We start from the raw sequence: 11,813 nt of genomic DNA, 5'->3' as shown, positions 1-11,813 counted from the left end.
CATGAAGCAGTGTTAGGACTGCTCAATCAGAATTAATGTGATGAAAGGGCCGCAGCTTCTGAGGCGGCAGTTCCCTTGAGGCTGCCACAGCAGAACGGTGCTGGCAACTTGTACAAAGCAGTTCCTCAGGTCTCACCCACTGAAATGTCTGGCAGCGGCTTAGGCCTTCATTTTCTCTTATAGTGTGACCTGAACCAGATTTTTTCTGTCCATAACACACCTGTCAGAAATACTGGTAGGGATTCTCCTTTCTCAGCTCCCTCGCATTCACTAGGCCAGCTTTGTAAGGACAGGGCCAAGTAGGAAATAAGTACAGTAGAAGAATAAAAAAATAATCCATTTCACATAATCTCTAGCCTCACCTCCACAGGGAGGTTCTCACAGCGAAGGAGGCCCAATGTCATGCTTCTCTCCCTGAGTAGTTGGCCTTTGTCAATGTTGTCCATTCAGGTGGCACCAGCTTGGGGCAGCTCTGTGGTCTGTCTGACAAATAGATGAGTCCCAAGTCCCTACAGTTCAGTGGGCAGCCAGAATGCTGCCTCAGCTTAAGGCTGGGCTCAGAGCAGGGGAGAGCAGGGCTACATCTAGGCCAGTCTCCCATCACCAATAGGTGATGACATTTACTCCATCAGTGGGCAGGGAGTCACCTCTATCTCAACTTATGCAGGTTCCTTCCCAGCCTTCAATTGCACCCTCTGCTAATCAACTCATCTTCCCAGACCAGAGTTTATTCACTGAAAGGAACCAAGCCCTAAATTGTTCTAGGAGAGATACATCCCCTAAATCTGCGCCCCCTCCCAACTTCTCAGCTCTGCCAGTGGCACCACATTTCTTCCAGTTGCTCAGGCTTGAAATCTCTCTCTTATTCAGATCTTATCTATATTGTCAGTGATCAAGTCCTTCAAAACTTCCTTTAAAATGTCCTTTATAGGACTTCCCTGGTGGCACAGTGGTTAAGAATTCACCTGCCAATGCAGGGGACACGGGTTCGAGCCCTGGTCCGGGAAGATCCCACATGCAGGGGAGCAACTAAGCCTGTGTGCCGCAACTACTGAGCCTGCGCTCTAGAGCCCACGAGCCACAACTACTGAGCCTGCATGCCACAACTAATGAAGCCCACGCACCTAGAGCCCATGCTCCACAACAAGAGAAGCCACGCAATGAGAAGCCCGCACACTGCAACGAAGAGTAGCCCCCGCTCGCCACAACTAGAGAGAAAGCCCACACGCAGCAACGAAGACCCAATGCAGCCAAAAAATAAATAAATAAACAAATAAAAATAAAAAAATAAAATGACCTTCATGCCTTTCCTCCCTGTCCCCAATTCCAACATTCTATGTCCAGGCTTTTATCACCTCATGCTACCCTGGCCCCTGATTCTACTGTCTCTCCCTTTCAACTCATCTAGTACACCACCATCGGGCTAATCTTCTGACTTCCAAGGCTTATTTTATTTTATTTTATTACTATTTTTGAAGTATGACTGACTTACAATATTATATTAGTTTCAGGTATACAGCATAGTGATTCAGTATTTTTGCAGATTATACTCCATTATAAGTTATTACCAGATAATGGCTATAATTCCCTGTGCTATACAATGTATCCTTGTTGCTGATCTATTTTATACATATTAGTTTGTATCTCTTAATCTCCTACATCTAATTTGCCCCTCCCCCCTCCCCTCTCCCCTTTAGTAACCATTAGCTTGTTTTCCTTGTCTCTGAGTGTTTCTGTTTTGCGTACACATTTGTTTGTATTGTTTTTTAGATTCCACATATTAGTGATATCATACAGTATCTGTCTTTCTCTCTGTCTGATGTATTTCAACAAGCATAATATTCTCTAGGTCCATCCACGTTGCTGCAAATGGCAGAATTTCAACAAGGCTTCTTTTAGTTCAAAGTTCAGTACTCCTTTCAACATGTCACCTAATTAATCCAAAAACCTTCCATAAAGCCTGTTCCACTGGGCCAACACACCTTAGCAATCATTGGTCCTCCAACATTTTCTCTGCCTCTCCAAAGGCTGACTCTACCTCCTGGCTGGTAGTTCTGTAAATGTAATTCCAAAGAACACCTGCATCAGAAATACCTAGGGTGTGTGATATACATGCATATTCCTGAGCTCCACCTCAGACCTAGTGAATTGAAAGCTTATGACAGTGGGGCCTAGGAATCTGCACTTCAGAAAGCTCCCCAAGGAAATTCAATGTATGCTAAAGTTGGGGAACCACTTCTTAATCTCCTGCTGTAAAAAGAATCCCTCATCATCCCCTCTGTATGTTCTCTATTGCTGTGTAACAAATTACCCCAAAACTTAGTAGCTGAAAACAAGACATTATCTCACTGTTTCTGTGGGTCAGAAACCCAAGCATGGCTTAGGTGGGTCCTTTGGCTCAAGATCTCTTAAAAGGCTGCAGCCAAGGTGTTAGTTAGGGCTGTAATCATCTCAAAGCTCAACTAGGGAAAGATCTGCTTCCAAGTTCATTCACCTGGCTGTTGGCAGGATTTAGTATCTCATAGGCTTTTACTGAAGGCCTCAGTTCCTCACTGGTAACTGCCCTTATTTTCTTGACATCTGGACTTCTCCTAGGTCAGCAATTTGTTACCTCAGAGCAAGCAAATAGAGACAGAGAGAAAGAGCCAGCAAGATGGAAGTCACAATCTGTTGTAACCTAATCATAGAAGTGTCATCCTATCACTTTTGCTGTGTTATATTTGCTAGAAAGAAGTTACTAGGTCTAGCTCCCATAAAAAAGGAGAGGATTTCACAAGCATGTGAATACCAGGAGGTGGGGATCCTTGGAAGCCACTTCAGAAGCTACCTGCCCCACCCTCTTCAACATCAAATACATATCTTTTAGCTCATGTTCTTGCCTATTTACCCAGCCACTATGGAAAAACTAGATGCAACAGTAGTGTGGTTTACGAGAAAAAAATACACAAAGATATGATTACCCTAGTTGGACTCTTTACCTTACAAAAGTCTCAGACTTTAGTGAAGGAGAAAGCAGTTGATCAAGGCCCAAAGTGGACATTTGGGACCTTTTGACAAACACATATTCATCAGTTGGACCAGCTTTCAACACTGGCTGCAGATTAGAATGCCTGGGGAGCTTTTATTAAAAAATACTGATACCCAGGGTCCCACTACAGACCATTTAAATCAGAATTTCTGAGTCTGGAACTCTAGAATCAGCACTATTAAAAGATCTCTAAAGTGATTCTAATATACAGCCAGGATTGGAAACCCCTGGGCCATCCTCATTTGCTTTTTTGAGAAATGTTATATGGAACCAGCTTCTGCTTAGGATAGATTGGAAGCCCCTTCCAACTGATTTGGAAATGCCCTATGAAGAAGAAAAATTGGGTGCCAGCTTGGAAAAACAGCAAAAGAAGTCTCTTAGTGGAAATTGACAGATGTGTCCTGAGAGACGGCATCAGGCTTTAGACACACCTAGGCCAGAACAAGAACACACAAAAGTCAATATGTATTTAGTCAGTGCCTGCTATAAACCCAGTAATGGGCTAGGAACTGCAGGGAGGGAAAAAAAAAGATACATTCCCTAGCTCAGAGGTTGGGAACTGACAGCCCACGGATCAGATGCGGCTCACAGATGTGTTGTACAGGCGTGCCCACGTGTGTGTGGCATAATATGTGTGTTTTTGTTCACTGCAATCAAACTTTACATAAATGGATATTTATTTCTACATACAACTTATCCACATTTGGAAAAAAGATGAGAATTTAACATGCATCCTTGGTATATTAAACTCTGAATGCCTACATTTTCTTCCAACAGTCTTATAGCATTGCTGAGGAATTAAACTCTAAACTATAAATAAACCATCATTTAAACTGATTTACTATCAGTGAAAACAGGGAGGGAGTCAATTTCTTATTAAAAACACTAGAATTAACATAGAAAGTGGGGAGTCCTTACACTGAACAATAGTATCTAGAATTAGCAGTGTTCATAAGAAGCACTAAATATTTTGTAAATCTGTGAATTAAATATCCTTATTTACAATTTAATTTTTCCTATCAACAGATTTTTTTGTAATCTAGAAGAGTGCTTTTCAAAAATTGGAATTTCTTGCCAATATTTAAAATAAGGAAATTTCATGTAAAGGTCCAGATCTGGGGCTTCTCTTTTTAAAACTGGCAGCTTGGGGCTTCCCTGGTGGCGCAGTGGTTGAGAATCTGCCTGCCAATGCAGGGGACACGGGTTCGAGCCCTGGTCTGGGAAGATCCCACATGCCGCGGAGCAACTGGGCCCGTGAGCCACAGCTGCTGAGCCTGTGCGTCTGGAGCCTGTGCCCCGCAACGGGAGGGGCCGCGATAGTGAAAGGCCCGCGCACCGCGATGAAGAAGAGTGGCCCCCGCTTGCCGCAACTAGAGAAAGCCCTCGCACGAAACGAAGACCCAACACAGCCAAAAATAAATTAAATAAATAAATAAAGTAGCTATTAATTAAAAAAAAAAAAAAAACTGGCAGCTCTGAGGACACTGTGCTTACATTTCCCCATGTAACAATTAGCAGAAAGTAAATAGTGGCTCCCACTACCTCCCCATTTCTCTCCCCAAATGGACTCTGACATCCTCTGCCTTGGCCCAGCAGGCATCTGGAAGGCAGTATAGGAGAGTGCTTAAGAATGTAGATTCTGGAGTCAGATTGCTTTGGTCCAAAGGCTGCTTCTGTCTATCATCGTTTAATGGTGTGACTTGGTAAGTTATTTAACATCTCTGTGCCCCAGTTTCTTTTTCTGAAAATCAGGGATAATAATAAAACCTACTTTACAGAATTTTAAGAGGATTAGTGAGTTAATATAGATGAAAAGTTTAGCACGTGTTTGGCCAAAAGGTAAGCAAGCACTCAGTAATTGTTAGCTATTGTTATTTGAGTTGAGTGCGGTATAACACAGTAGTTGAGAGCCTGTGCACTGGACTCAGGGCCAAAATCCCAGCTCTAGAGCATACTAGTCATGTGGCCTTGAGCAAGTTACTATTCTTTAGTTTCCTCATCTGTAACTTGGGGATAACAAAAGTACATACCTTGTAGGGTTGCTGTGAGAAGACTAAACATGATAGTGTTTGTAAGGTACCTGGCACAGAGTAAACACACAATAAATGTTACCTATTATTATTCCAATCCATCAGGAAGATGAGATTAGCACATAAGATACTGGCAAGGAAGATCAAATCAAGAGTCAAGTTGGGTGGTTTGTAGACTAAAAAGATTGAGGAGCAGGAGATGACAAGAAAGTCTTAAAGCATTTTTGAAGACCAAAGTAAACATTAGGAATTTATTTCAGAGGCTGACTCTCCAGAGGCTAAGAGCCAAGGGAATTTACTTACTTAATCTGCCACATACCCAAGCACTTTGGAAACCCACTCCCTAAGCCCAAATCCCTTGCAGGGCTACCTACTATCTTTGTAACCCATCAGTGTGACCAACATGATACATTAATTGTGTCCTTAGACATCCAAGATAATTAAAGTACTAAAAATACGGGTTCCATATATATGAATGTTCCTGAAACTGACAGATGTGACAAGTAATGGAAGCAGAAATAACAGAGTACAGGAGCAGCACTGCTGTTCCTACCTCTCCTTGCCTGGCCTCTGACAACGTAATGAAAGCACACGCAGAAGAGTTGCATTTTCATTGGAGTGGTGACATTCATGCATTAATGGAAATCAAACTTTATCGACCACAAGATTTAGAAAGAAGAGAAAAGCAGGAGTCTGTCTCCTGCTTCCCCAAAACTGGGGTCCTGGGAATCTCACGCAGGAATCACTGATAATTAGTGATGAGAGTGTTGGTCTACAATTCACCAAGGAAACCTGAGAAAAAGTGTGAAAGTAAAGAGCCCAAGGCAGGTAAAACACATCTTAATTATTGATACACTGGCACCTCACGAGTCTGTTGCACATCATCTCAAGGATTATCTACAGGAAAATTTTAATCTCAGGGAGACTTTCCCCCACACCTCTGAGCTCCCTACGCCCACGGATATGTGCTCATGAAATACACACTTATTTTAACATTAGTCTAGGGGAAAAAACCACAATTTTTTTAAAAGCCTGCAAAACAAAAACTAATACAGTACCTAAAACCATGTGCAGTTGAAAAATCATTCTGCCAGTTTTGTTGATATTTGCTGTAGAAGTGGTCCATGCATTGTATTACTGAATCTGCTAATGCCGTGGGAATTAGCCACAACAAAATTTTAATTCCAGGCTGTTCTGACTTTGTTTCCAAGAATGCCCCAAGGCATCTCTTCCCTAATACTCAGCTGGGTGCTCAAGTCAGCAAGTGGTAATGTTAACATTGAAAGAAGTAAACCAGAACTTGGAAAGTAGATCTGCCAAAAACACCAAATGATTCATTCTGAGGTCAAGGGCTAATGATCTGTGGATTAGCATGACTAATGGGAAGCTGGCTGTAACTCTCGTTATTAAGTGCTACCCCACTCAGGAAAGGGCAACAGTGGAAATCAGGTAGGAAGGTCAATGTTGAGATAGCAATGGATGATAGTGAGGAGAAAAAACTGATAACTGATGTTGGCATCTGCTCTCCCCTCCTCAGCGTCCAGAAATGAGAAGCCAGCACTGTATTTCTAAATTGCTACTTCTCAAAACTTTAACGTGCCTCACCAGGGATTTTATTAAAATTCCGATTCCTATTGGGTAGGTCTGTAGTGAAGCCTGAGGTTCTGCATTTCTAACAAGCTCACAGATGATGCTAACACTGCTGGTCCGTGCACCCACACTTTGAGTAGCAAAAGTATAAAACAGATCGGCAGTCTACAGCCCAGCCCACAGGACAAATCCGGCCTGCTGACTGTTTTGTAAACTAAGAATGTTTTTTAGATTTTTTTAAATGGTTGGGGGGAAAAAATCAAAAAAAGAATAATATTTTGTAACACATGAAAATTACGTTAAGTTCAAACTTTGGTGCTCATAAATGAAGTTTTATTGGAAGAGCATGTCCACTCATTTACATATTATGCTTTCTACCTGAGGTGAGTGTTTGCAACAGAGACCATATAACCCACAAACCCCAAACATCTGAACCTTTACACAAAAAGTTTGACTCCTGGTCTAAAGGATTAATGAAGGGGATTCTGCTGCATCATTCCATAGAGAGATGGGCTTTGAGCTGGGAAAAGGGAAGCCACTGAGCCTGAGACAGAGTTGTACTCCCACCCACCGAGACTGAAAGAGGTCAGAGAATTGAGTGACAAAGCCAGTGCACTGCGTATAGACACAGTGCCCCGCACAGATCAGCAGTCAAAAGGGAAGACCTTGATGAGCAGCATCTCTGGGCCCACTCGGAGAAGCAGTGCCCAAAACCAGTCAACAGGAGCCTGCTAATGGCAACCTCTGGGATCCCAAGGAACAACCAAAGCTGAAACCACTAAGCACTAAGGACCTGGCCCTCACATGATTTTCTGGCACAAGAAAAGCCCAGGACTCATCAATTATCTCATATAGGAACGTAGGAAACCCCCAAAACAACTGAGATTGAATTTCCTGCCCATACAACACGTCGGGAGCTCTGAGAAGATTACATTTAATCTATAGAAATAAAGGAACAGGACATATCTTGCCTATATTAACTTACTAGGGCTGTTCTAAAAAAACATCACAGGGCTTCCCTGGTGGCGCAGCGGTTGAGGGTCTGCCTGCCAATGCAGGGGACACGGGTTCGAGCCCTGGTCTGGGAGGATCCCACATGCCGCGGAGCAACTAAGCCCGTGAGCCACAACTACTGAGCCTGCGCGTCTGGAGCCTGTGCTCCGCAGCAAGAGAGGCCGCGATAGTGAGGAGGCCGCGATAGTGAGGGGCCCGCGCACCGCGATGAGGAGTGGCCCCCGCTTGCCGCAACTGGGGAAAGCCCTCGCACAGAAACAAAGACCCGGCAAGCCAAAACTAAGTAAATAAATTAATTAATTAAAAAAAAAAAAAAAACATCACAGACCGGGTGGCTTAAACAACAGAAATATATTTCTCACAGTTTTGGAGGCCGAGAAGTTCAAAATCAAGGTGCTGTTAAGGTAGGTTTCATTCCGAGGCCTCTTCTCTTGGCTTGTAGACCAACCTCCATTTCGCTGTGTGCTCACATGACCTCTTTGTGCACATGCATGGAAGGTGTGTGGGGGGTGAAGAAAAGAGGAAGGGGGCAGAGAGAGAGAATACATATACACATACACACACACACACACACACACACACACACACACACACACACACACACACACACACGAGCGCTCAAGGTGTCTCTTATAAGAACACTAATCCCAACCAATCAGGGTCCCACCCTTATGACCTCATTTAACCTTAATTAGTTTCTCATAGGCTCTGTCTCCAAATACAGCAACACTGGGGATTAGGGCTTCAACATATGAATTACCCTTAGTGATGTGGACAAAAACTCATATCTGCCAAACCCATTTATACCCCTGATCTTATGACAGAAGATGACTAACTTCTGATCTGATTTGATGTGACAACATAAAGAGGTAAGCTTATCTTAAGCTATCTCCTCCTCTGAACTACCACTCACCCCCAACCCAATATCAGAATTATTCCTTTAAGTGAAGGTTACCTTGCTCAAAGGTTCAGGGCAAGCTATAAATCCATTACATAGAACAGCTGCATTTTAACCTAAGGGCAGAGAAACCTCCCTAGGTCTGGAGGGCACAGCCCAATCTGTCCTTGACAGCAAATACAGGATTGTAGCTAAGAGCATGAACTCTCAGCCATATTGCCACTTACTCTTTGACCCTGAAGAAGTCATTTAACCACCCCATGCTTCAGTTTTCTCATTCATATAATTGGGTTAAACATAGTAACCTACTTCTTAAGGTTGCTGTGGAGATTAACCTAATTAAAAGTACCAAGCACTTAGAACAGAGCCTGGTACACAGTAAGTACTCAATGGGCATTAGTTACTATTTTATCTTAAAGATTTAAGAGAATTTTTCATTTTGCTCCAGAATATATTCAAATTAGTTGTCACCAAGAAAAAGTGACAGTCCAGGAGGAGGCTACACATACCCCCTGCCACACTGTCATGTACATCCAGGCTTTGCTAAGTCCAGTTTGAAAGGTATGAAGCCAAGGACAACCTTGGGAAATAGAGGTAAAGACACTGAAGAGCAGAAAATCAGGCAAAGGATGGAAATCTGAAAAAAAAAAAATCTGGCTCTTCGAGTGTTGTCCAGAAACGACCAGTCTAGATGAAACAATGGGGGCACAGTGGAGGCAGCATAAGGGCTCTGAGTGCCTGGGAAGAGAGGAGTGCTTGGAGGGTGCAAAAGACCTTTCTTGTGAGTCTCAATATCTGAGTTTCTCTAAGGCCGAAAGATCTTTCAGCAGTCCCAACCCAAACCTGCTCTGCCCCAAACAGGGCCATGAGCTTTGCCTAAAATATCCAGAATACTGGAGAGTTTGCAACAAAAAGGCCATTTTCTCTTCCCAGAACAAAGTGGTGCGATGCAGCAATAGCAGCCAAGACACTGTCGTCTTTCATTCAGAAACAACAAAGGAAATTATCCTTAGGAGACACAAGCCCATGTACAAAAGACGAATGGGCAAAATATTTGCCAGGCTGTAGGCCCTTTACTCAGTATGCAAATGAGTTGAATCGAAGGCAAGAAAGAATCAAAAACAGCTGTTCTGTTTTCTTTCTCCTGTGTTGACCAAGAAGAAACGATTTTTCAAGTGGTTAAAAGAAAAATGACTCTACAGCTATATTGCTCCTGCTGCAGAAGCAGCCTCCACACTTAGATTTCTTATTGTTCCACCGTCCTGAATACATGTAATTATTTTAGGTCTGGTATTATCTGTTCCACACAAACAGCAGAGTATCTTTCTGAACTTGTGTCCTGTACCACAAGGACCTACCAAAAACAAACTCCACAGAATAACAGGAAGTGAAAGGATGCTTCCATGTTTGGTGCAAAATTGTCGGTGGTGGGGGAAACCTATGTCCCCAGGCTCTCTCTGTCCCCACTATGCACATGGGCACACAAACGTGCCTACACACACACACACACACAAACACACACTCCTCAAGAGCCACATACTTCCCTCAGGACTTGAGAAAGGAACATAATTACAGATCTTCAAAGTCCTTCCACTGCATCATGATTGGGCTGTACTGCAGGGATGCAGTCGCCACCCACACACAGCCTGGAAAGCGGAAAGCGACTGGCTCGCCTTAGGACTGCCTCAAGAACCATATGTGCATCGGTTGCAAAGCCAACTATGATTTCCTCCTGGGCACATGGTTCAATATATGTTTTTGCACAGGCAGGCATGGACGTGAAAGTCATTTTTCAAGAACTCAGATCCTCAGATATACATATTTATACACATAGCCCTGCTACGGAGCTTTCTATTGAGAGGGGGACATCTTGTGGATTATCTCAGAACTGAGCCCTTCTGGAAGGCAAGCCGGGAACAGGAACAGCACCACTGATAACAGCAGTCGCACTTTTCTAAGCACTTCCTGTACGCCAGGCTCGGTTCTAGGAACTTTACATTGATTGCCTCGCTTAATCCTCGGAGTAAACCTGGGAAATAGGGACTATTTTCATCATTATGCAACTAGAGAAACTGAGGCTTAGAGAGATTAAATAACTTACCTCACATCTGGTAAGTGGAGGAGGCAGGGTTCAAATTCAGGCTTTATTGGCTGGAAAGTTACAATGCTTTCCTTATGTTGTAAAACCACCAGTATATTTAGCAGAAGTATGAGAATTGACAGTGCAAGGTTCATTGGTTAAGATTGCGGGCTCTGGCACCATACTGCCTGAGTTTGATTCCAACTCTGCTGGATGTCCTTGATAGGAAACGTATCCAGATGATGCTGGTGGCACTTTCCCTCCCCCTTTTGGTAGTTTGACCAGGAGTCAGCTCAGCTGCACTGAACCTGACTGCAGAGAGATAAGGCTTTTGGCTAATGTTGCCATTCTGAGAAGACAAGTCTGTTCCTATGGCCTTCAGTATGCAGACCCTAGTGCTCCAGATGCCTGTTCCCTGGTGTGGTCCCGGACCTGGGAGATCCTTTGATATATTTCTTGTCACTTAAAAAACTAGGTGTCCCCTAGCTCCTCTTAGGCTAACCTATAAATGTAATGCGAGTTAGGGATAGGGCTCACTTTCACACTTGGTGTGCTCTCTGTCCCAAGTCTAGTGTGATGGCCCAGACAAAGCCCAACCCTGCTGGGACCTTGGCCACACAGAACATCTATGCATATGGTACATCTATGGCTGGCCTGTGCCGTGGCATGATGAGAGTTCAGGGGACCACAAGAATTCTGCTACTTCTTTGTTTGTAAATCTCGTCCATACAGAAACCCTATCTGTACCATGTGGTACTAGTGGTACATTTCCATGACCCTCTTGTGTGACAAACTCTGAACATGTTACTTAACCTTCCTGTCCCTTGATTCCCTTCTCTGTAAAAGAGGTGATATAAGCATATCCCATCACAAGGGCTGTTAAGTGAACTGATAAATATACCGAGATTACAGTGCCTGACCCAGAGTAAGCCCTCATTAAACATTAGCAATGGGTGTGGCTATCTTCAGAGTAGGAATGGATCTTAGAGGTCATTGACTTCAGCCCTCTCACTTTATAGTGAGGAAACAGAAGCCTAGAAAATAGAAGGAAAGTCGAACATGTGGACACAACTACTTAGTGTGAGGATGAAGCAAGACCCCAGATCTTTCTCTCCCAGTCCAGTGTGATTCAAAATGTTTGCATGTGTAAACAGAACTTGATAAATTGAATCC

Source organism: Eschrichtius robustus, chromosome X (assembly GCF_028021215.1).
Source record: "Eschrichtius robustus isolate mEscRob2 chromosome X, mEscRob2.pri, whole genome shotgun sequence".
Lineage (NCBI taxonomy): Eukaryota > Metazoa > Chordata > Mammalia > Artiodactyla > Eschrichtiidae > Eschrichtius > Eschrichtius robustus.
The sequence above is the reverse complement of the archived record's forward strand: the minus strand, read 5'-3'. Positions refer to the sequence as shown.